This window comes from Notamacropus eugenii, chromosome 2, assembly GCF_028372415.1.
Source record: "Notamacropus eugenii isolate mMacEug1 chromosome 2, mMacEug1.pri_v2, whole genome shotgun sequence".
Taxonomy (NCBI): Eukaryota; Metazoa; Chordata; class Mammalia; order Diprotodontia; family Macropodidae; genus Notamacropus; species Notamacropus eugenii.
The window spans coordinates 333,723,217-333,750,638 of NC_092873.1; the positions used below are offsets into that span (position 1 = coordinate 333,723,217).

General features: G+C 36.2%; 1 protein-coding gene across 5 annotated transcripts in view; it reads left to right on the forward strand.

Annotated features, from left to right (window-relative positions):
* Window positions 1-6,058: 6,058 nt before the first annotated feature.
* KCNJ16 (potassium inwardly rectifying channel subfamily J member 16) overlaps window positions 6,059-27,422 on the forward strand; it is a 129,497-nt gene continuing 108,133 nt past the window's right edge. For 4 of the 5 annotated variants that reach the window (XM_072645542.1, XM_072645543.1, XM_072645544.1 and 1 more), the window contains exon 1: window positions 7,163-7,264. The gene's annotated coding sequence lies outside the window, so the exon portion shown is untranslated. Of the gene's footprint in view, window positions 6,077-7,162; window positions 7,265-27,422 lie in introns of those variants that run through there. The other variant, XM_072645541.1, reaches the window with a different exon arrangement.

A 27,422-nucleotide genomic window follows, 5' to 3' on the forward strand; every position in this document is an offset into this window, starting at 1 on the left:
AAACAGGAGAATGTGCAGTGGCAACCCTATACTTTTTGCAGGCTTTCAGAAATCCTTTGGCAGGTTGTTAGCAGCCTGCTGGTGTTATATTGTGCAGGCCTGTTCTAAGGTATTCTCAAGGAGTTGGAAGTCCCTGGTATTCTTTTCAACAAGATTGTCAGTTATTAATTTGTTACCCAGACTTAATTAACTTTGAGAAAGTGCTATTTACTTGGGTGATGTAGACTAGTTGCTATAAAACATTGTCCCAATAGTCTATGACACATCATCCCACAAGAACACAAAGAGTCCCACCCCCCAAAAATATGAGTTGAAGCTTAGAAAGCATATGCGTCAAAAAAGGTAAAGCCGTCCTTTTACTGGAGTCTCCAAGATCTTTCTTCTTATGCATGATATAACTTTTCTGCTTCATTTTTTGCAGAGTTTTGAATCTGGATCCAGTGTGCACTTTATTCTCTATGTAGATGCTGTTTGGGGCTAGACTAATAACACTGATACAATGTTGATGGAAAGATGGGAATTTCTCCCCGTCTTCTAAATGTAATCATGAATTCTAAAATGCTGTCACTGTTCCATCAGTTTGAAAGTAGAAAAAGAGCAGGAGGATTTGCCCAGAAGGAGAGTGGTAAAAAATATGAAAGGGAACAGTTAGAACAGAAGTGATTTTCTTTGGGGCAACTTGTTTATGAAGGAACCAAGGGCATCAAAGTTGACCTTTCAGAATTTTGAGATACCCTAAGAACATGGATTGTCCTAACATGCATTTCCATGTTAGTTTAATGCATGCATGCACCCACTCTTTCCTATTAATGTGTGCATGTTAGGAGAAAGTCCTCTAACATATTGGTTGAATTTTTTGTGGCAGATTTATGGGGGAGGAGGGCATGGACAAAGGTCTCATAAGTTCAGACATGGATCAGTCTGCATCAATGAAAATGACTTCTGAAATAAACTGACCAAAAATCTATTTGAGTGTTGAGAAGATTATCCCAGTAAGAAAAAGGGTAAATAGATGTATACCATGGAAAGGGAGAGCTACATTGATGAAACCATAACAATGAGTATTGAAATACTGGACTTTATATGAAATGATGTGAAATCAGGAAAGAATAAATAGATTAGTATATACCTCAAATATAACTCTACTCAAATATATACATTTATCTGTGGTCTCAATTAGGATATTTTTGCTTATATAGGAGTGTGGTAAGAACGATGATGATTTTCTGTAGGATTAACTAGTTTCCCTTTAAAAGGGGAGGGAGATTTAAAGGTTTTGGTTGAACTGGAGGATTGGGGTGTGAATCATTTATTTGGGTTTCTTGCCTCTGGAATCAAGTGGAATTCGCATTGCCCTAAAGAGATGGTGTTCTGACTGAGTGTTACTATTGATTTTGAAAATGCCAATTTGGAGGGTACTAGTGTTATATCTGAATTAGAAACCAGGAATTCTATTCTTTCTCATTTAATTCTAAATATAGCTTCTTTTTATCATAGTTTAGGACAATTTAGTGTTAAATTGTATTCCAATTCTGAACCTGAATCAGTGGACAGCCTTGTGGTAAGGTAAGGTAAGAAGAAAGGAATAGTGTTCTGTGATTATAAGATATTGTAAACAATAGTCTCTAAATAATTGAAAATGAATATGAATATATGTATGAGCTCTTTACTGGCTTTTTTTGTGTGTGCAATGCACTATACTAAAGGATAGGGATAGAAATAAAAAAAGTTAGTCCTTATTTTCTAAAAACTCAATCAAATTGAGGATATGGCACACGTGGAAAGTTTCAGCTACAAGAAAGATGGAAAAGTCTTAGGATGCAGCAGCAAAGAAGAAGGTAGTGAATCTTCTTTAATGCCTTTGAACATCACACAGAGGGCAATGGGAAGTTCAGTTGAAGTGTGAATAGTCTGTGAAACATATCCAATGAGAAACTTCAAAGAAAACATAATTATAATTATATACAATTAAAATATATGCACAAATATGAGTCAGCTTGCCCTAGGGATTATATCAAGTAAGGATCAAGTGTTCCTATCCTCCAGCATCCTCTTTCAAATACGTGCTGTGTGACTATGGGCAAGTCACTTAACCTCTTAGGATTATTTCTAAGGTCACAAATTACAGGGGAGGTCTTAACCAAATTAAAATCATTCAAGGCTTCCTTGGAAGATATACAGCTAGAAATAACCTTATTAATATAGATCAGGTGAGGTGTGATGGAGGAGATTCAGCAACAGATATCAGGTAGAAAAAGGATATTCCATGGATCCTGAGGTTCTCCAGATGTGACTGTTTGTGGATGACATCATGCTACTTGCTTCTTCACTCCAACCTTCAAAATTATCCTTGAGGAACTTTAATATTCTTGTTGTTGGACCAAGCATCCTAGTCTCTAAGATCACCTCCCTTTGCTACTTCCATGAAATTTCAATTCTACATTAGTCTACCACAGCAACCAGACCTTAGTCTTTACCTTTATTCCAAACCATGTAAGCTCTAAAACTTGAACTTTGAAACCTCTTTTCTTCTCACAGTCTCCTATATTTTTTCAACCTTTTTCACTAGCCCCTTCTTTTGCATTTAACTTTACTTTGACCTCCAATCATTCAGTCCTTCTTCCTTCAAGCAGGCCATCACCTTGTTCTGTCTTCATTCTTCTCCCTTCACAATCTTTGGTGTAACTGTAGTCAGCTATGTCAACAATGCATTTCCCTCCACTATTGCACCCCTTGCCCCCTTATCCTTCCTCTGTTTCCACTCTTATAATCTGACTTTGTAATAATACCACTGATTATAAAATGCTTTCCAAGTCATGTGATTGTTTCTATGAGACTATTCCCTTTTTGATGGAAGCTTGGCCTAGAAACTACCCTTCCACATTGGCATTCAAACCACTATCAGGTGTTAATGAGTACTAAGCCAGACTGAATACAAACCAGAGACAGGAAGAGAGTTCTATATCCTGTCAATTCCCTCACAAAAGCCTCATAATAATGGAAGGGAAGGGGGGGGGGCAATATTTGTCTGTCTGTAAGAGTGGAACAACTAAAGGAAAACCCTTTCTTGTCTTTCCATTTTCTTAAGATTGCAAAAACAGACCCAGCAGCAAATCTACTTGCGTGGGCAGGGGTTACCCAGCCAGGCAGACATTATAATTTAGATATTGATGCTTTTTGAAAGACTCAGATCCGGTTATTGGGTCAGGAGGACAGCCAGAGTAAGACAGCTCTCCATTTCAAGTAAAATTGATGACATTTGTATTGGCAGTACCCTTTAGGAGTGGAAGGATTACAGACTCAGAAAAGAAAACATGTGCATAGGACTGACTGGACAGATGTAAAAAAAGATGACTAGCATGGGAAAAAAAAAGATTTCAGCTGGGGCTGAAGAAGGTAGAATCCTGATATATCAATGCTATTTTAATTGGACCAGGGCAAATCCTTAATTTCAATTTTTGTAGAACTACGCAATTGTTATAATTATGTGAAAATAATAAGAATGAAACAAAATGAAAATCAGACCTTCCAATAACAATGTAAAGTAAACATAATAAATGAAATCGTCAATGTGGGTATTCCCTCCAGGAATACAGATCTGAAGTCATACATGCCTGCCTCGCTATTTTCTTCCACAAATTTGCCAGCAAATGTGTTTGGGTGTCTTCCTTGCATTCTCTTGACATTACATGGATACCAGTGGAACAGTCATGCTATCATTTTGTTGTCCCTAAATCTTTGGACATGGCTGGTCCATCAATTTTTCTGTTGATACATTTCTCTAATGATGTTCTCTACACTACTCCTTGTGTTTAACATTTTGTTCATAATTCACCGCAGCCTGCCTAGCCCTTCAAACATGACACAAGAATAATGGTACAAGAGTAGCTTATTTTATCTGAAAGCAATTTAATTATTTTAGCTCTTTTGATAGCAGACTAGTATTTTGCTACAAATATCACTTATAGTCCAAAGGAGACCCTAGTTCCTAAAAGAATCCCTATTGAATTTTTCCTATATGATAACTTGATTTCAAAGGGAGGAACTCAGGTCCTTATCATTCTCTGGTGTCTTATATCACACCCTGAAGTGGAAAACAAAGAAACAAACAAAAAATCTCCTATGATAAAGCTTAGTTATTGTTCATGTCTGGTGTTTCCTCTTAAAAAGGATTATCATGGACCCATTAAGAAAGATACTCAGTGTTCTAAGCAGATAATAGGCATAGTAGAAATATTTTTTATTTCTCTCACCACAAAAAATGCTTAAAACAATAAAAATTCAAGCATCATTAGCTAATGTTTAAAATATAAGTAATAACCTATTACTGTCATTATACATTCCTCAGAAGAAAAATGTCCTTTTCCCAGCTGCTAAGCAGACAATTCCTTTTCACATCTGATCTGTGTTGTTATTCCCACTCACAAGTCCACACCTCTTGGCCAGCCAGGACATAGCTATGCTCTTCTCAGTCCTTTTAACTGCTGTCCTTTTAACTTTCTGGTGGTTTCTCCTGAAGATGATGTACCTTCTCTTCCAAGATACAGTATAGCTGCAGAAAGCCCCTTCTGTTAAATAACCAATATTAACTTCGAAATCAAGGAAATCTTAAACTTTATAAGAAGTCACTGAGTCTAGAAATTTTACTTCTTTAGCACTGCTGTTTACTTATTCTCAGGGGACAAGCACTAAACAGAATAGGCAGCCAGATAGGTGAAGTTCAACGTCATGATCACCTAGGCAAACCTTTGTACTAGCTTTCCTGGGCCTATAGGCAACAAGGTCTCTGATGGGGCAAGAGGGAAGCGAAACCCCTCATCTCCTTCTTTGCAGTCCAAAGGAGAGTTTGCAGAATCACAAGTAGCATAGCCAAACGATAGGGGAAGTGACAGGTAGCACTTTTCTCCTTAGTTTGTCTTAAATCCTTGAAAATAGGTGACTCCTCTAAGCCCAGTTGCCAATCTTGTTTGATGAACTCCAGTCATGGAGACAAAGGGACCAATCAGAGTTACCATGTATCATATAGCCTTTAGTAAGCAGTCAAAGAACCAGCTTGTGTCCCAAAGAACGACAGCATATGCTGAAGTCTATGGACTATTTCTTGGTTCAGCCCTGATACAAAAAGAATTATGATTCCTATTCTGCTACAGTAATCTGCATTAAATTTTGGATGCATGTATAAATAGTTCTTATTGAAAGAGAAAGTATATTTTGCATTATACTATATATATAGTAAACATAAATGTATATAAATATCATATATGATGTATATATATGTGTATTATACATTATATATCTTTAAGCTATAACTAACATTTAAAATAGAGGGTTGAAATTTATCACTAAGATATTTTCCAATTCTGACATTCCATAATTCTATGAATATAATAGTTCATTTAATTTTTTTAACAGGACAGGGAAAGTTCTCCTACTGGCTGAGAAAAAATTATTAGAAAATAACTCATTTTAGCTGAATTAACATTTTTAAAAAGTTAAATTCATTCAAAATATCCACAAATATTATATATAGCATTCTTCCTTTGGAGCAGGAAGAGACAAGAGTAAGGAGAGGGGATAGGAAGTAGGAAAAAAGCAGAACCTTGAGATATTTGTAAATATTTAAAAAGGATGGGGGAGAGGTTTAGCTGTATGATATGACTGGTCCAGGGTATGGTCTAAGGAGAAAGCAGGTGAGATGAGCACAATGCTGTTCATCATACTCCCTTTCAATATCATCCCTCAAATGGCTCTCATTTTCAAAAGAGCCAGCCCATAATTGTTTGAAAAGAGAGAACACTTTACCCTCTCTTAGCAGCATGTGTGCTAAGAGTGCAGCTGCCCTGCAGCTGCCCAAGTAGTCTCGACTTTCCCAGGAGAGGAGTGTTACAGATCAAGGAGTGTTTTTGCTAACTTTGTAAATATTTAACTACATCTGTTTTAGTACATTTGACTAAACAAACAGTAGCTTGGTGTATATAATGAGTACTATATTGTATGCCCTGCCTCTTCTGGCATGGGGAAGGGAGAATAGAGGAGTTGTAGCAAGAAGAGGAGTTGTCTCTATAAAACACGAAAGGTAATCATCTCTTTTGACTGAAGGACAGAACATTCCACTAAAATTATTTACAATTGTGAAATCACTGAGTGTGAGCTAACAATGCTAGGGATTGTGTGTGTGTGTGTGTGTGTGTGTGTGTGTGTGTGTGTGTGTGTGTGTGTGTCCTCCAGTGAGTCTGCCTTTGACAGATTCACAGAGATTAAAATCAGGGGGAAAAATTCCTGCTTTCTCCCTTGATATTTGAGCTTTGAAGCATAAGATGACCTACAAAACTAAATAAATCCAAAATCCTTCTGTCTCTAAAATTCACAATGATCCCTGTGCCATATTGATGGCTCTGTCTTTCTAATTGTCATAGTCATCCCATCTTCAATTAGAAACCAGGTAAAAGGGATCATAGGACTATAAGAATAGTCTAGTAGATTTAGAGACAGAAGGTTCTTCAAGGACCTTCTAGTCCAAGTCTTGTTTAAGAGATAAAAAGCTGAAGCCTAAATGTAGCTAAAGTACATTTAATGTTCCTGATATATAAAACACAAACACAATTTCCAGTGGGTGTGTGTGTAGGAGGGAGTGTTAGGAGAAAGGAAGCATATTTTTATTTTCCACCTGATCAAGATTTCTAGAAAATGACAACTTACTTCTATACTTTTCTTTTGTATGTAGATATATTCAAGAATAATAATCAGATATTAATTAGTATATTGTTGCATATTAACAGAAGATCCTACAATTTTTTATGGATCTGGCATTCTGTAGTCAGTGTTAATACGTCATCAGCTGTAGTTTGTATGTTAATGAAATTAAAGCTATCTCCAAGTAATGTTAATTATGTTATCAACTGACAGGGTAGGCAAAAAGGTGATGCCATTTGTAGAGAGAGCCAGTGATCAAGTGATAGGACACTCAAAGGTGCAGTCTAGTTGGAGTAGATCTTCAAATACTTGAATATCCTTTGGTGTGGCTTAAAGGAAACAAGATTGTTAAGCATTATGTCAACAAAATCTTGGTCTCAGAACTTCAAGGGAATCTTGGCTCCTGGATTCCTAAGGGACAGAATTGGACTTTAGACCAAGGTTCTGCTAAACAATATAGGAGATAAAGGATTTTGTTTGGAAAGTATCTTAGGCTGAATGATTCAGTAGCAGCAAGATACCCTAGTCAAGGAAGCTAAAGTAAGAAATTTCAAGACTGTGAATCTGGAAGGTAAGGTTTCAAATTTATAATTAGTGAAATGTTTCATTTTTAATCTCTATTAATAGGCTAAGATTATGGATGATGCATTTGTCTCCATCCTTTCCTTACTAGATCATTGATATATTTGTGTTTAAGTAAATGAGTGGCTATGGAGTTGTTATATGTTGCTATGTTCTATAATATTTATTGAGGACCAGATGCATGAATTTAGCACCAAAAGGACCCCAGAAATAGATCTGGAATACTTGAAATATAAATAATGGGAGTTAAGTGTTTAGTTGAGCAATAAGCATTTCCAAATGGGGCCATACACCCAAATGACCCAGGGATGTTACAATATTTGCCATTGTGTTTTAATGAAAAGAATGTGGGACTTGGAATCTAAAGGTTTGGGTCTGAATCTAAGCTTTAAAACTTTGTACCTGGATGATCACTAGCATGGCACTTCATGTTTCTGAGCCTCAGTTTCCTCATCTGCAAATGAATTACTATCTAGCTCACAAAATAGCTATAAAGAAAGTTGTGAATTATTATTTTAGAAAAAAATAGCCTTTTCCATGAATAGTGCAGATAATTTACTCAAATCCCGGTTTCACATAGTGGAAGGCAGTCATTTCAGGGATTCATTTGCCATAGATGTGTGATTACATTTGTCCTAGGTACCCTTCTCTAAATGAAATATTGTTGGGATTTCTGATTGTTTTCCCTCTAATAGGATTAGATATTTTGACATTCAAGTCACTTCAATAACCAAGAAATACTAACCCTATCCCCTAGGTAATGATGCTCATTTTTTTTTTTTGAGAAATCTGTACCTTTAGTATGTTGATTAAGATGCTTATTTTTAGATCCTTGATAATAAGATAGACTCTTCCAGAACTGCAGCAGCACAATTTCTCCAAACCTTTCTGAATTTTAGAGGTGATTAGATACCTTGAATTGAATATCAATCATAAGTCATGATCGTTGGCACGTATAGTGGAAATCTACTTAGTTGGTTCTAATACTATATCTCTGAGATAACTGAGTTTAGGAGACCAGGTGATGATGAATTGTTTCAGTTCAATGCCTACTATGTACCTGCTATGTGCAAGGCACTCTGCTAAGTGCTGAGGCTATGAAGACAAAGAAGAAACAAAGAAGTTTCCTGTTCTCAAGAAGCTTATACTCTACTGGAGTGAGGTAGGGGAGTAGGGATAAAACGTTTATTCAGTTAAGTAAAGACAAATTATATACAAATTAAAAAAGTGATTTGAAGAAGGAGGGAGTTCTAATGGGCTCAGGGGTAAAGAGAGTGCTCCTGAAAACTGAAAGACCTATAACTTTTGCATAGTATTCTAATAAAACTTGTCTTTTTCTTAATTTCCATCATAACCTTATGCTAATTAGAATCTCATCCTGTTTACTTCTATAACATTTTCAGAAGTCCTTTCCTCCAATTCTTTGGTAAATGTCTAACTCTTGGTAACTTATTTACCTCTAATAAAGGACCAAACAACGATTTCTCTTCCTCCTCTTCACATATCACCTTGTAAAACAAAGATAAAAAGAAAGAAAACAGAAAGATGTGTTATTGAGAACAGTAAGGAAAAATTATATACTACCATGATGAGTGATAAATTAAATTTACTTGGGCTATTTTCCTTTTAAGTTTATCATCAAAGTAATTCTTCCAGAGGGTCACAATTGAGAGTTAATAGAAAAAAAAATCTTATTTTTTCATAGTATATTTTTGTTATGCTACTTTATTGTCTATAAATATTCAATCATACTCAATATCTGTCCCAACAGATGCTGAATCTTTTCTTGAATGAAGAAAACAGTTAAGCAAAGTCAAAGGATAGTGTCATATCTGACGCTATATGTATCATTTGGCATCCGTAGACCTATTAATTCCTCTTTAATAAGAGGAGGGAAATATGTTTCACTAAGTGTTCTATGGGATCAAGGTTGATTTTTTGCCATTGATTCATGTTAAGTTGTTTTAGGTAGTTTCTTGAATTATTCTCAAAGTTTAGAAATACAGGCATCAAAAATTTTTTGCTGTAGTGGTACAATAGCCAAAAGTGAGTGGAGGCAGTACCAATAAGAAGTTAAATTTGGGGAAAGGAAACTCTGTAGTTTAGAAAAAAAAGAAATTTTCTTAATCTTCAAGTCTTTTAAAGTCAACTCTTAAGGACCATTGTTTCTATGTTCAACAGAACCCACTAGAGGGAAAGATATCATAGAATTGTGCCTGGGAAAGAAGCTCAGAAATCATCTAGTTCAGACCCCTCATTTTACAGACAAAGAGAATGAGGCTCATGCAAGTTAAATGACTTGTTCAAATTTGTGTAATTAATAATATGTTAAAGGTGGGATTTGAACTTAGTCAAATTCCAGAATCAGTGATCTTTCCACGATTCCAATGTAATGAATTCAGCCTATAAGAAGTAAGCAAATTAATAATTCAGTGGTTTCATATTGTCTGAGATAATCTTTATGAGCTAATTGAATTTTTATTAACATGTGTTTGCTAACTCACCTTTTAGTGACAGAGTATATCATCAAGAGCCAGTAGGTTTAGACAAGAGAGAGAGAGCATTGTGAGATAGAAAACTACTATTTTTATTGCATTAAATTAAAAAGATTTTGCATAAAGAAAATCAAATGTAGCCAAGATCAGAAGAAAAGCAGAAAATTTTGGGGGAAATTGTATATACAGTTTCTCAGATAAAGGTATCATTTCTTATGTATACAGAGAACTTCACCAAATTTATAACAGAAATCATTCCCCAACTGATAAATGGCCAAGGGATATGAACGGGCAGGGTTTTTTTTGATGAAAAAGTTAAAACTATATATTGTCATATGAAAAATACTCAATCATCATTGATGAAAGACATAAATTAAAGAACTTTTAGATTTCATCACACATCTATTAGATTTGCTAAAACAATAGAAGGGGAAAATGACAAATGTTGGAGGAGATATGAAAAAATTGGGACAATAAAATACTGTTGGTGGAACTGAGAAATGATCCAAACATTTTGGAGAGTAATCTGGAATTATGTCCAAAGACATAAAATTATGTATACCTTTTTGACCCAGCACTACAACTGTTATGTCTTTTTCCAAAGGTGATCAGAGAGAAAGGAAAAAAACCTGTATATTGTGAAATATGTGAGCAATTTTCTTTGTGGTGGCAAAGAACTGGGAATTGAGGGGATGCGGATTAAGTGGCTAAACAAGTTATGTATATGATTGTAATGAGATACTACTTTTCTATAAGAAATGATGAGTAGATTGATTTTAGGAAAAAAAACATGGAAAGACTTGCATGAAATAATGAAGAGTGAAATGATCAGAATCAAGGTTACAGTTGTTACTAGATACAGTAACAGTAATATCATTCAAAGAAAAACTGTGAAACCCTCAGCTATTCTGAATATTATAAATATTCAAATCAGCTACAAAGGACCTATAAAGTAAGATGTTAGCCACCTCCAGAGAAAAAATAATAAATAGAAATATGCATAATATAGTTTTTCATCTGTCTATCTATCTAACGTGTGTCAAATGTGGGGGAGGGAAGGAGAGGCAAGTAAGACAGCTTGAAACTCAAAATGTAACAAAAACGATTAATTTTTTTAAAAAGTCAGTAGGTAGCAAAGACTCAGTAAGCTGACCACGCTTCTCTGTGGCACATGATAAATTGAATTTTAGGAATCAAAAAGGCATCACAACTTTTAGGTATAGCCCATTACTGCCAAAGTCTTGTAAGAAAAGTGGTAGCAAAGACATATGTTATTTTTTAACAACTCTGTTAGCAACAAATAGAAGTTCATTTTTTTTTTAATTTTGAAAAATAGAATCAAATTTCATGGAAGCATTGTCATAAATAAAAAAAAAAAATACCTGACTTGGAGTCAAAGGACTTGAGCTTTACTTCATTACTTATCATGTGCATGACTATGTTCGAGCGACTTCTTTCTAAGCCTCAGTTTTCCCAATTACAAAATGAGGTGATTAGATTAAATGATGTTTAAAGTCCATTCCAGACCTTAATCCAATCTAAGATGGTTCTAAAACTAACTCAGGTACTTATTAACTGTATGACCTTGAATAAGTCACTTCAAAACTCCTAACCTTAGTTTCCTCATGTATAAAATTGAAGTAATAGCACTTTCCTCATAGAGTGGTCAGGGCAATTAAATGGGGTAGTGTATTTGTAAAAGTGCTTTATAAACCATAAAATGCCAGTACATGGCATTATAAAGATATCTCTTCAGCCAATTTTCCCCCCCACCCAGAGCTATTGCCCATGTTCAGCTATTTTTATAGAATTAGAATTCTGCAAGCTTTAGTGAGTCTGCTTTGTTTCTGTCTTTTTGAGCAAACTAGAAGATCCCTCCCCTATAAAAGGCAGGTATTAAATTACCATATTACATTTAAAAAGATGGAACTTGGATCTAGGAACTCTCCCTCCTCTTGAGCCCTTTGACCTTTATTTTTTCCACCTCTTTTTCATATATTCCCTTTTTTTTAAAGATTAATTTTTAAAAGTTCAATCTCATTACTTTTGATATTTTCATCCTATCCCAAATCATTACAGAACAGAGGTAGCTCTCATCCAAGCCTTCAGCCTCCAGTTATTCTCTCAGCTCTTAAGGAACATAGTTTTAGAATTAGAAAATTAGTCTTTAAAAATAGCTGGTGCCATCTACCTAGAAATTATTTGCATGTGATTATATTCTCCTGTTCCAGTTCCAGCATCTACCAGGCATTCAATTTGTCTTTGAAGCATATTTATTTTGGATGAAGTAGATTAAAAATAAAGTTATTTTTATTACACATGTAGCTACGTAAAACTAAAATGCAAAATCAGGCATGTGAAGGTCAGGAAATCATTAGTTATTAGTTAGGGCTATAGAATGAAGTCAAAAGGCAAATTGGGTTACTTCTGTTAAAAGGAAATACCCAGTGTATTTTGAATTACCAGATAAAAAATATTACCAAGATCAAATTGATTAACTTCAAGGAATGATCAGCAGTTTATAGATTTATAGCTGAAGGTCATTTAGTACAACATTATCACATTAAAAAAGAGAAAATTAAAGCTAGGAGAGCCAAAATTACTTGTCCAAGGTCATTCTGGTAGTAAATAACTGAATAGAAATTTGAACCCATGCCTTCTTACTGCAAATCAAATGCCCTTCCCCCTGTATCTGAATGATGCTAGTGCAGCATAAACAGCTCTGGACTAGTCATCAGTAAGACCCAGGATCAAGGTCCTTGAGAGCAAAGACTGCCTTTGCCTTTCTTTCTTGTACTCTTGTACAAGTGTTAGATATGTAGTAGGTGCTCAATAAATGTTTATTGACCAATTGAATGTTCCTTAGGAAAAAAAGCAAGCATTCATGTTTTAGGCAATTGATCCTGTATCCTTGTGATGGCAAGAATCTTTCAAGATTTTTTTAATTGACCAGATGTTATTTACTCTTTTGTTTTAATAACTTAAACTAACTTTTTATTGTGGAGTTTATAAATTGCTGAAGATATAAGCAAACTAACCTACCTACACAAGTTAGAATTCCTTATTTTTGTTGCAATTTTTTATGCCAACCCATATGCCCTCCCATGACAATCAGGATTTTGTCCATCACAATGTTTCCTGTGTTTAAGAAGGATTACCCCTCATAGGAATTTCCTGAGTTACATAATGCTGCCTACAGATTGTAAGGAAGAGAGGGAAGAGACAACTGAGGGAAGGGATCGGTTCTTTGGTTTTGTTTTGTCCTTAATAAAATTTGCTGTTATTTATAAAGAGGAAGAGAACAAAATCAGTAAAATCAATCAATATATTTAAAGAAATCAGATGTTATATTACAATTGTAGGTTTATTTTTAATTGATAAACCTTTTTTTTTACTACTTGAGTCATCATCTCTTTTTGCTTCATCGCCAATAAAAGGATTGCTCTGTCATCTCTTAATCCCCTGAGTCTGTTAGACAGGGAAACCCTGTGTATATTCTGAAATATGCTATTGAAAAATGTAGGTTCATTTATAATTCTTTATTATGGATTATGAAAATGTTAATTATAAAGTATATAATCAGATACAATATAACATATCGTATATTAGGTATACAATATAGCACAATACACATTATATAATTGCATATTTTATTACTATAAGAATAATTTATAAATATTTTGGGGAGAAAAGTAGGTTCTATGTAGGAGGCAAGAAGTATGAGATATTCCCTTACCCCCAAAAATATCCCAAGGAATGTTACTAGATTCCTTTGGATGATAAGGTGTTCAGCTTGAATTTAAATGTACCTTAGGATTGTATAGCCTAATGTTAGTCATTCACATCTTTGCCTCAATTGCTTTAATCAGATCAACAGCTAGTTGAAATCAATCTGTTGTTGAATTTGGCTGTGAAAGAAGCAAGAAAAGGAAAGAAGGAAAAAGAGTGTGGAGTGGTTCGTGTTGGCGAACTCTTTGAAGTCTTGTACAAAAGATTCTATGTAAATAGCAAGTGTTAGTATTTTTATTATCAGCAATTAGATTGGATTGTATCTTTCAAAGCTCAAATAATTACTTTGGCTTGTAATAGAAATGTCGAACTTAAATTTTGCTTTCAAGGTTACTAATAAGGTGGGTTTTTTTAAGTCTTTGGATATTAGGTTGTTGAAAATTGTTAGAAAAAAAAGACAATATTCTGAGACCCTCATAGTGGCTTATCCCAGGAACAGCTTCCTTCTAGTTATTTTGTCTCTTTTCTGGAGGTTATACTTTAATTGAAAAAAAAATATCTGGAGAACAGAGAACAGTCTGCATGGTATGTGTGGGTAGGTGAATGGAGGAGGATACTGGAATTTGAGTTAGAAAACCTAGATTTTAATTTTATCTCTTCTTCCTTTATACAAGTCATTTGACCTCTCTGGACCTCAGTTTCTTCTCTTTCAGTTCTAGAAGTATTATCCAATGATATTCATTTGTAAAATGGACTTAGATGACTTTCAGTTCTAAATCTATGAACCTATGTACTGCTAATTATAATCTTGTGTAATGTTGGCTAAATCATTGCACCTCTCTGCACTTCAGGTTTCTTCTCTGTAAAATGAGAATAATGCTGCTTCTCCTATCTCTCACAGTTACAGTGAGAACCAACTATGAAAATTCCTATTAAGTACTATGTAGGATCATAAATTAAGAGTTGGAGGGGTCATCATGTTCAACCTCATCATTTTACAAATGAGGAAACTGAGGCACAGAGTGTTTTGTAGGAACATCATTTAAAATAAGAAACCTACACAATTACTGTTAAGTCATTACTCTGCACAAAGTCAAGATCTGAACCTAGGTCCCTAAATTCTAAACTCAACACTCTTCTGTTTCGTAGCTATGTTCTATAAATCTGAGTTATTATTAGCTTCTATCCTTTGTGGGTTGACAATAGTTTATTTTATTTTAAAATTTTTTACAGGTCTGAGAAAGAAGTCCTTTGAGAAAATGCTAAAGTATTTTGATATAATTTGCCAATTAATAAATGTCTCCTTCTAATATCATTGGCATGCCAGTAATCCTTGCAGGATGTTATCAGTTTCTTTTAACAGATAACAATTCCTGGAAATTAATAAGGGGATTCATATGACCTTTATTAGTATGTACCTAATTCCAGAAAGACCTTGGTCATTTCTAAAGATTACCTTGCAATAGTCGGGAAATTATTACTTCAGCTTCCCAGTAGAAATCTGCAATACACAAGGCTTCTCTTAAAGGAAATGCTGAGACACTTATCAAAAACCCATGGAATCAGATTGTGAACCCATTTGAGTAAGCGTGGACATAGTAATGAAAAGTTAGACCATTAATTTGGCCAAAGATAGTGAATTATTTGAATTAATTTGTTGCAAGCCAGTTCTAGAAGACAATCAATTTATATGATCTGTTGTGTTTTCAGGGGGATTGAGACTGGTAGGCAGAGTGTGGAGATGACAATGGAATTGGTAGAAGTATCATTTAAATACTCAGAAATCTCCTACAGAATTGTTGTTAAGCCTTTAGTGTGATTCTGAAAATAAGATGGTCTTATTTATAGACTTTCTGAAAAAAATCTATCATACATTTATGTACACATCTACATACATATGCGTAAACACATATATAATGTGTATCTGTGTATATATACATATATATGTGTATATATCTATATATGTGTGTGTGTATACATATAGATACAGATATATAAATTTAAAAGAAATGAGGTAGTGATTAGAAAGAAAATCAAGAAAAGGACAGTAGTCTTCCTAATCAGGTATAAGGTTGATCAGATGGTTTTTGAGGTCCTTACATTCTGCATTATTCATCGCATCATAGGTTGCAAGTTAGAATACCTCCTTGAAAAATGGTCAGGCAGCATCCCTTCAGTATCATAACATGGTGCCATGAGTCACCACTTCTGAAAGTCCATTTCCATGTCTTCATTTCATGCCATATAGTTTGTCTATTTTAGTGAAAGGTAATTAAAAGTGAAGCAGATATTATTGTTGCTTTGCCGTAATGTCAGCTCTTCCTCTTCAAACCTGAGAATCAACTATGCTATCAAACAGAGTGAATCTTGCTGAAGTGAACAAGAGTGTATTAAGTGTTGCCAATGTTCCAGGCACTGTGCTAAGTTCTGGGGATACAAAAGCGTGGGGAGTAAAAACAGTCCATGCCTTCAAGAATATTCCAGTGAGGTTCTGAATACCGCAAATGAATAATCAATCACTTCTCTCTCCTCCTCACAATTAAACAAACATTCATTTCTGGGAATGTATCCTATGGTTCAAAGTGAACTCTTATTTACAACAAAGAATCCATCCATCCAAATACAATGAAAGTACCTGGAAATACATGTAATATTTTACTATATTAGTCCCATACCTCTCTGCCAAGAGGAGAGAAATATATTTTATTTAACTTCACTGGATTTTTAATTTTTTAGAGTTTGGCTTCCTTTTTAATGGTCTTTCCATTGATATTATTATAGCCTTTGTGTATGTTACTCTTTTGATTCTATTTAATTCTCTATCATTTCATAAAATCTCGTGTTTTTCTGCATTTCTCATATTCAGTACTTCCTACTGCACAATTATACTTCATTGCATAGAACTACAGTTTACTCAAACACTCTCCAGTTGCTGGACATCTTGGTTTCCAGTTCATCAATACCACAATAAAAGTGCTGCTATCAATATTTTGGATTTTGATTTATGTCTTTAAACTTATTTGGGGATGCCACTCATAATGGTATCATGGGGTCATGAACCCAATTCAGAATGTTATAGACTATCTGAACTGGATGTACCTTAGAGAACACTTTGTACAGACTATGGGGGGTGGAGCCAAGATGGCAGAGTGAAAGCAACGACTCACCTAAGCTTCTGGACAAACTCCTCTGGATATCTCTGAAAGGAGAATCTGACCAGACTTTGGAGGTGTAGAATCCAGTGGGTGACAGACTTTGACAGATTCAAAGCCCAGGTTGGACTGGAAGGTCCATGGGAAGGATCTGTTCCGCGGGGGTAAGCCCCCAGCGCACAGCGCAACGTGGTCAGCGCAGCAGGGCGGAAGGGACCTGAGAAGCCCTAGAGTGGCGAGTGAAACCAGCGGAGCAGGAGACAAGCCAAACCGAGCCGGTGAGAGCCACTGAGCGCCAGATATCAGCGCAGCAGCCCTTGAAACCTTCAGCCTGAAGACTAAACTTCGGTAAGTCACCTACTTGAACTTCCGGGAGCCAGGATGGCGGAGTGATCAGTAAATGCTCTCTCCTCCCCCCTGATGACCGTGAAAGAACCATAAAATTCTTCCCCAGATAAATCCTGGATCAGCGGGAACAGCAGAAGGTGGCAAATAGTCTCATAACACCAGAGGCTAGAAAAATAGCAAAGGGGGATTCTTCCTACTGTGGCGGAGGCGATCTGGAAGGACAGACGACCCAGAGCAGAGAAAATTTGCACTGAGACCCAGGCAACCCTCAGAGCCGGGAGACAAGCCCCAGGAGGGGCAGGAACACGCATTAGCTTCTAGGCGTGCCCCAGCCCTCCAGGGGAAAAGGGAAGACAATAGGGAAGCTGGGATCACCATCCCCTGACCTTGCCTTTGCCTCAGGTCAGCTGAGGAGATCTCCTGAGACCAGACCACCCCTCCCACACACCTAAAAAGCTAACCCCGGGGTTGATCTGGGAAACAAAAAAAAAAGCCTGCTTTTAGCCTAGACACACATCAGCTCAACTTAAAGATCTGTACCTTCTGACTGAAAGAACCAAAAGCTACAACACTCAGCCAACATCATGAATTGGAAAAAGCAGACGAAAAGTGAAAAAACCATAGAATCTTTCTATGGGGATAAGGACCAAAACACAAACACCAAAGAGGTCAGAGCTGAGACTGTACTTCCATCTGAAACCTCAGATGGGACTATGAATTTCTCGCAAGCACAACTAGATTACCTGGAACATCTGAAGAAGGATATAAAAGAAAAACTGGCCAATGATTTTAAAATTATAAAAAAAGAATTCACTGATGAGAACATCACTCTGAAAAGGAAAATTGAACAAATGGAAAAGGAAGTTCAAAAATTAACTGGAGAGAATAATTCCCTAAAAGGAAGAGTTAATCAAACGGAAAAGGAAACCCAAAACCTAATTGGGAAAATTGATCAGATGGAAAAGGAAACCCAAAACCTAACTGGGAAAATTGGTCGAATGGAAAAAGAAGTACAAAAATTAAATGGAGAAAATAGCTCCTTAAAGGGAAAAATTGGTCAGATGGAAAAGGAGATGCAAAAGCTAACTGAAAACAATATGATGAAGGTTAGAATTGGGCAAGTAGAAACTAATGACTCAATGAGGCAACAAGAATCAGTCAAACAAAATCTAAAGAATGAAAAGATAGAAGAAAATGTAAAATATTTAATTGGAAAAACAACTGACCTGGAAAATAGATCCAGGAGAGAAAATTTAAGAATTATTGGCCTGCCAGAAACCCATGATGAAGAAAAGAGTCTGGACAATGTCTTCCAGGAAATCATCAAGGAAAACTGCCCAGAAGTACTAGACTCAGAGGGCAAAATAGTCATCGAAAGAATCCACCGTTCCCCTCCCGAAAGGGATCCCAAACTCAAAACCCCAAGAAATATAGTTGCCAAATTCCAGAGCTATCAAGTGAAGGAGAAAATACTACAAGCAGCTAGAAAGAAACAATTCAAATATCAGGGATACACAGTCAGGATCACACAGGACCTTGCAGCTTCTACATTAAAAGATCGAAAGAATTGGAACCCAATATTCCATAAGGCAAAGGAGTTGAGACTTCAACCAAGGATCAACTACCCAGCAAAGTTCAGCATAACATTTCAGGCAAGGAGAAAATCATTCAACGAAATAAGGGATTTCCAGAGCTTCCTGACCAAAACACCAGAACTCAATAGACAATTTGATCTTCAAATGCAGGTCTCCAGAGAATCATAAAAAGGTAAACAGAGGGGAAAAAACAAAAACAAAAACTTGCTACTCAATTAGGGCAAACTGTTTACCTCCCTATAAGGGAAGATGATACCTGTTAATCTTGAGAACTGTGCAGCTATTATGATAAAAGGGATATATGTAGAGGGAACGGGCATAAAGTAAATGATGTCATGTCAAAAATATGATTTAAGTATGAGAAGGGATTGTAATAGGAGGTGTGAAAAGGGGGAAGCAGAAAATGGCAAATTATATCACAGGAAGAAGTACAAAACTATAGTAGAGGGAAGGAGCGGAGGGAGATGAGCATTGTTTGAGAGGTACTCTCATCTGATTTGTTCAAAGGAGGGAACAATAATCTTAAGTAGATAATCCTAACTAGCTCTATAGGTAGTAGGAGGGGAAGGGGGAAGAAAGGGGAGGGTGGCTAAAAGGGAGGAAAGAAGCAAGAAGAGTAAAGGGGAGTAAAAGGGAGGGGGGCTAAAAGAAGGAGGGGAAGGCTGCAGGAGGAGGGGGAGAAAAGTGAATACTATTGAGGAGGGGAAGGGAGACGGGAGAGCTAAAAGCACAAATGGTGGGAAAGAGGTTGGAGGGAAATACAGATTGTAATCATAACTGTGAATGTGAATGGAATGAACTTTCCCATAAAATGGAGATGGATAGCAGAATGGATTAAAAGCCATAATCCAACAATATGCTGCTTACAAGAAACACATTTGAAATGGGGGGATACACATAGGATAAAGGTCAAAGGATGGAGCAGAATATATTGTGCTTCAGCTCATGTAAGAAAGGCAGGAGTAGCAATCCTAATCTCAGACAAAGCAAAAGCAGAAATAGATCTAATCAAAGGGATAAGGATGGAAACTATATCCTGCTAAAAGGCACCATAGACAATGAAGCAATATCATTACTAAACATGTATGCTCCAAGTGGTATAGCATCCAGATTCTTAGAGGAGAGGTTGGGGGAGTTGAAGGAAGAAATTGATAGCAAAACTATACTAGTGGGGGACCTCAACCTCCCCCTCTCTGAACTCGATAAATCCAACCTCAAAATAAACAAGAAAGAGGTTAAGGAGGTAAACAAAACTCTGGATAAGGGAGAACACTTTGTACAAACCCTTCCTTCACTTTGTAAGTGGGTAATATATAGTTAAGCAATTTGGTTAAAGTCACCTGAGGATTAGAATTTAGCTGTCTTTATACCCCAGACCAGGATCCCTACACAAACCTGCTATAAAAATTCTATGTTTCTTCAGTTAAGATCAACAAAATGTTTTCCTCATGAAAAATCTTGTGAAATTGGTTTCCTGTCACAACAATTAAGTTAGCACTATTGACATAAAATGCCTACAGATAATCAAGAATATGAATTGCTAGATCTCAGTCAGTCAATGAGCATTTATTAAATAACTACAATGTGCCAGTCTCAGTGTTACAAGCTGGAGATAGAAAGAAATGTGAATACATACAAACATGTGTGTATATATGTGTGTGTGTATGTATATATATATATATATGTATATATATATATACATAATACATACATATATCCATATACATACATGGTATGTGTGTGTTTGTGTGTATTCTCTGTCCTGGGAAAGCTTACAAGGTAATGGGAGAAACAACATGAAAACAACTATGTACAAATCACCTGAAACAAGAATAATCTACAGAAGAAAGTGCTAGAATGAAGAAGAATAGATAAAGACTTCTCAGAGAAGGTGGTATTTTGGCTGGGACTTGAAGGAAGCCAGAAAAACCAGGGGGTAGAGGTAGAGGGAAAACATTCTAGGCATGGAGGACAGCCAGTAAAAATGACTGGAGTCAAGAGATGGAATGTCTTGTGAGAGGAACAGCAAGAAGGGCAGTATTATTTGGTTAAAGAGTACATAATGGAGAACAGGGAAGGAATTGGGTATAATTAGACTGAAAGATGGAGGAAGGGCTAGGTTATAAATGGCTCTGAACAACAAAGGATTTTATATTTGATTATTGAAGAAATAGGGAGATAGTGGAGTGTATTGGAGATAGTAGAGTAGGGGTTGTACATACATCTTAGAATCAATGTGTTCGTAGGACCTGTATTTTAGTCACTGAGTGGAGGACAAATTCAAATGGGGAGAGACTTGTGACGGTCAAACCATCCAGTAGACTATGGCAATAGTCCAGGCAGGAAGAAATGCATACTTGCAACAGTGTAATGGCAGTATCAGGGGAAAAAGGAATGTATTCAAGATATGTAGGAAAGGTGAACAGATTGGGGGATGGGTGAAAGTGAGGAATCATGTGAGCCTGGAGAACTGGGAAGATGATGGAAACTTTGACAGTACTAGGCAAGTTTGAAAGGAAGGGAAGTGTTTGAAGAGAAAGATAGTGAATTCAGTTTTCAACACATTGATTTTAAGATGTATGTACAATATCAAGAAAGAAGTTTTCAATGGGTAGCTGGAAATATGAGTTTGAAAGATAGAAGAGATATTGGGACTGAATATATATATACATGGGAGCTAATAAGCTCATGAAATGAAATAAGGTAGAGGGACAGGAAAATGAGGGGTTCACTAAGAGTCAGATACAACTCAAAGGATTAAACCACAAATATATCAACAACTTGGAGAGAAGAAGATGATTAACAGTATTAAAGGCTGCAGAGAGATCAAGAAGGATGAGAATTTTTTTAAAAGTCTTTGGATTTAGCAATTAAGAGATCAATGGTAACTACAGACAGAGCAATTCTAATCAAATTATGAGATTGGAAGTCAGATTGTAAAGAGCTAAGGAGAGTGAGAGGAGAGAAAGTGGAGGCATTTATAGCCTTCTCAAGGACTTGAGCCAAAAAAAGACTGGAAGGAGGAGACATATGAGACTATAGTTAGTAGGGATGGATTAATCAAATATGTGGGCTTTAAAGAGGTCATGGATATGCTTGTAGGTAGTAGGTAAGTGGCCAGTAGACAGGGAGAGATAAAAGAAAAATGAGAGTGGAGATGAAAGAGAGAGGAATCTGTTGGAACATATGGAATGGAAAGGAATTGCTGCTTCAGAGAGAAGGTTTTGCCTTGGGAAAAAGGGCCACTTCTTCATGTGAAAGAGGAGTGAAGGAAGAGATAGTGCTCAAAGACATTTTAGCAATATGATATAAAAAGAAAGGGAGAAGAGAGAGCTCTTAGGAAATAACATCATTTTTTTCTTCTTCGGTAAAACGTGGTAAACTTCTCAGCTGAGAAAGTGGGCAGAAGGAAAACCATGGGAGGCTTAAGGAGGGATAAAAATGTTTGAAAGAGTCACTGTAGTTAGAGGGATAGTGATTTAATTAGGGAGACATAAAAGGATTGTCTAGCAGCAGTAAGGGCCAGGTGAGGCTATGTGACTATTGTAGCGGATGTGGTTAGGACACTTGAATGATTTTTTTCCACTTTCATTTATAAGCACATGTGAAAAAATGAAGGCAACAATTATTGGGAGCAATCCAAGATTAAGACTTTGAAGAATTAAAATGAAAAATATGGCTAGGGTAAAGGATTCAAGAGAAAAGAATAGTGTAGAATTGAACTATTTCACCAACAGGTCAAGATGGGCAAAGGAGAAGAGATTGACTAGTGTGAGGGTGATGGCACAGGAGAGAATTAAGGGGTCAAAGGAATGGGAATCATAATATATGAATGGAAAGCAGGTTTTGATACTAGAAGGCAGAGGAAGGGGTGGTGATTACATGGGGGAATTTCAGAGTTTGTGAACATGGAATTTGTGGATGATGGCAAGATCAAGGGTATGACTGAGGTGGAGGAATAGATCATGGATACCTTTCAGGGTTTATACAAGGGCCAAAGGAAATGAGTGCCATTGTTGCAAAGACTGTGTCATGTACAATGTGAGAGTCTGATCAGTATGTCTTACCTATTCCCACAAAAAGTATAGTGGTTGACTTTGCTATCTGCCAGTAAGAACTACTTGATATGAGGTGTTTTTAGTGATTGCTTGTTATACAGATATTCAATTCAACAAGTATGTATCATTAAACAACTATTATTTACAATGTACTATACTGGCCAAGTTCCTGCCCTCAAGAAGATAATATCCTACTGGAGGAATATGGCACATACCAAATATGGAGTGGTGCTAAGGTCATAAATCTGGATGACTAGAAGGTTGGTAGTTCTGTCAACAGTAAGAAAGAAATTAGGAAAAGGTTTGCCGAAAAAAGGTAAGAGTTCTGTTTTTGATAGGTTGAATTTGAGATACTTATGTTAGTCTAAAATTCCTACTAAACGTATAATGACATGGGACTGAAGCTCAGAAAATAGGCAAATGATGGATATATGTATATGAGTAGATGATGATTGAATCTATGGGATCTGGTAAGATTACCAAGTGAGTTAATATAGAGATGAGAAGGGAAGCCAGAAAAGACCATACTCATATTAGATGATGTGGCACAGATGACCTAACAAAGCACAATGAGGAGCAGTTGGACAAGTAGAAGGGGAAACAAAATAGAGAAATTGTATTTTTTCAAAAAATCCCTGATAGAGAGGAAGAGGAAAAGGGTGATTAACAGAATCAAATGCTTCCTAGATCTTATGAGGGGTGATGATTGAGAAAAAGCTACTAGATTTAGTAATTAAAAGATTACTGGTGACTTTAGAGAGAGGATTTTTAACTGAATGTTGAGTTCAGATGCCAAATTGCAGAGGGTTTGGAAGTGAGAGAAAAGAATGCACAAACACTGAGTAGAAATGGATTGCCTAGTTCATCATTATGACCGGTTGGAGTATTACTTTTTCTTAGATTTCAGGGAGCAATTTCATCACGTTAACCAGAGTGATAACTCAATCAGTGATATCACTAGAGGTCAATTGGCCGGAATTTTAGTGTTCCTTCCAGAGCTTCATAGCTACCTTGGTGATCTCAGAGCACAAAGAATATCTATACATCAATGTGTTTGCCATTCCTTTATTTTGTTCCTCTTTTCTACTTTGACATGGCTAACAGGTTGGGATTTGATGAATTTGGTTATTATTGCCATTTGTTGTCCCTGAGGCAGGTAGGTAGACAGATAGTTAGACTTGGAGTCAGTAAGATTGAGGTTCAAAACTTACCTCAGGTAATTTCCAACTGTGTGACCCTAGGTAAGAAATATAACCTATGTTTGCCTCTGTTTTCTCATCTGTAACGTAGAACCTACCTCCCAAAGTTGTGATAATAAAATAATATATGCAATGGGTTTTGCAAACCTTGAAGTACTACATGATATAAGCTATCGATGTTATTTTTGTTGTGACTGTCAGAGGGTCCTGCCTCCAACACATCCTGGTTGTATGACCCTTACAAGTTACTTATCGACTCAATGTTCCAGATAATTCTCCAACTTACAGAGAAAGTGATAGCCTGCATTAGTAGAGGGAGTTTCCTCATGTGAGAATTCCATATATTCAGAAATCTCAGGTCCAACCCCCTACTATCATCAAGTAAATAGTGCCTTTGAAGTAGGGCAGAAGATAATGAGTATCATTGGACAAATATACAGTACACAGAGTGACAATTTCCTGATTTGATGCATTCCTTCTTTTCTACCTGCTTTTGGCATAGGAACACCAAATGTGGCATTTGTTCAAATAATTCTCAGGTTTCAGAGCTCATGATTTTCCATCTGGCTCTTCAGAAATAATTTTCCTTTGTCCATTTGCCAAATAGCCAAGGGTAAGGAAAAATGCAGTAGAATCCAGGTTTCAGCATAGATTTGTTCACATTATCCCACCTCCACCCAAGCTGTTGAAGACTGGTTGGTCAATTGCCATGAGACACTGTCCCCCACATATCTCATTTTGGAATAAAAGAAAAAAGCATGTTCTATACCCAGAGAAAGCTTGATGTAGATTAAACAGTACAAGTAGGAATTACAGTCAAAATACCTGGGTTCAGGTCCCCTGTCTGCTCTGCTTAGCTTAACTTCTTCAAAACTAAGTTTTCTCCCACTTTTAAAAATAGTCAATAATATAGTATCTTGTTTTAAGCTGCTAAAGCTTGAAACTTCTCCATAACTTTTGGGACACTCTATACTGAACTTAAAAATTATGGAAAGAAACTCTGAAGGGACCTCAGATATCATCTAGTCAAACCCCTCATATCACATATGAGGAAACTGAAGCCTATGAGGATGAACTTACTTGCATGAGACTTTTAAGAAAATTAAATAAAAATTTATATGAAGTGATTATAACTATAAGGTATTATATAAACGTATGACCCTATTATTATTATGACCACTAGTACTATTGTGTAGCAAAAACATTTACCCTTCAAAACACAAACACTTATAAAGTCAAACCACTGAAGAATCATGTTATTTGTACAGAAGAAAGATAATTCCAAATAACAAATTATTGTGGAACCATAAGCATTAAATGGAATCAGAGCTCAAGGTTCCTTGTTTTAAAGGCTAGTCATGATATGGGCTTTTATTGTTTGTTTTCCTTAAAACACATCTAGAGTAACATGTTTATGTTCTAGGCACTCAGTTTTAAGAAGGACATTGACATGAGCTGGAGAACCTCTAGAAAAAGACAAACAGAATGTTGACTGAGTCTTGAAATCATTCCATATGAATTTAAGTTGAAAAGAACAAGGGATGTTTGGGCTGGAGAAATGACTTCAGTGGTACATGTCATCTGGGTACCTGAAGGACTATCACATGGAAAAAGAATTAGATGTGTTGATTTTGCCACAGATATTAGGAATAGGAATGGTGAGTGAAAGTCACAGAGATAAATTTTTACAATATAAAGAAAAGCTTCCTAACAGCCACAAGAAAATTAGAGTTCTCAAAAAGTACAATGTGCTGCCTCTTAAAATAGTTGATTTTACATCAGTAGATACAAGATGTGATTTCTTTTCAGGAATGGATAAGACTGTCAGGGATGGGGAACCTGTAATCTCAAAGTCATATGTGGCCCTCTAGGTCCTCAAGTGCAGCCCTTTGACTGACTTAATAAAAGGATAATAAAAATTTTGTTTTGTGAAGTGGGCCACACTTAAGGACTTAGAGGGCCACATGTGACCTTGAGGTCACAAGTTCCCCACCCCTGGCACTAGATAATTTCTATCTCTATCTTTGCTTCCAAATTTAAGTCAGTGATTCTGTAGTTATATTTCAGGGAAACTGATAGGAAATATGGACAATATAAACTATATCGACACTAATAGGAGACTGCAATTCAAATTCTAGTCCCGCCATTTTTTTATGTGACCTGGGATAAACTTTGTCATGTGTAAAATGGGGATAATAATGATTATGTTAATTGTCTCACAGAGCCCTTGTGGGAGCCCAATGAGATGGTGTACATGAAACTTATACATAAATAATGCTATCTTTAGTTTTCTTTTATTAAGAACATTAGAGTCAAATTCATGCCAAAGCATATTATTTTGTAATGGCTCTCTACTTATCAAAATTAAGCTTGGAGGGCTCATCTGTCAAGATTTTAGTTTAGGCCTAGGAAGAAATTAATCATGTGATGGTTAGATTTTTTAAAATTTAATTTAATTGGATGAAATTTAATTCAATAGATATGAACTATGTACTAACACTCTTTATTTGTTAATCAGGTGGCCCAACAATAATGAGATTTAAAATCAATAACCTGTGCCCATCTAACGTTATAAAATATTAGTGCTGGAAGAGACCTTATAGATCGCTCCCCTCATTTTACAGTTAAGAAAACTAGAGTTTCAAGAGTTTAAATGCCTTTCCTAAGGTGTCACAGTAGTAAATGGAAGAATAGGAATTCAAACATGTCTTCTTTATTCAAATTTAGTACTTACTAATATGCAATGATGCTGATTATACTGTTCAGTCATTTCACTCTTTGTGACTCCATTTGGGATTCTTGGGAAAGATACTAGAGTGGTTTGGCATTTGCTTCTCTAACTCATTTTTACAGATGAGGAAACTGAGGCAAACAAAGTAAATGACTTGCGCAGCATCACATAGTAATAAGTGTCTAAGGACAGATTTGAACTCAGGAAGATGAGTCTTCCTCAATTCAAGCCCAACACTCTGTCCACTGAGTCACATAGCTGCCCTAATTATGGGATGTTTTATTCTATTCTAAAGAAGACTGAATAATAGGAATAGCTAACCCCTGTGCCAGTCACAGTAAGTCAATGGTCTCAAAAATGAGTGTTTATGCACCAGGGAGTGTATAAGAGGATAAACTGAGATGAGTGAAGGTAGTAGGGACTCTCTACTCAATTGAATTCGAAACACAGCAAGTTTCTGCCAGAAATTTCTCTAACTGGGAAGGTGATGAAGGTATAGAGCCAGGGTTAGTTTCTCTCTCTCTCTCTCTCTCTCTCTCTCTCTCTCTCTCTCTCTCTGTCTCTATTTCTTTGTCTCTTTGCTTCTCTGTGTCTCTGTTTCTATGTTTGTCTCTCTATCTCTGTTTCTCTCTTGTCCCTGTCTCTGTCTCTTTCCCCTTCTAATGACCAGATTGTGACAGTGACATCAGAGAAAAACAGAGGTTAAGAAAGGACCTTAGCAGGGCAGAGTGGAGCAGGCTAAGCAAGAGGTTTAGTCAAGGGTTTTGTGACAGGGCACAGAGGAATTGAGAGCAGATCAGGTCTGAGGTAGGGACCAACTGATAGGAGCTATAATCTGGA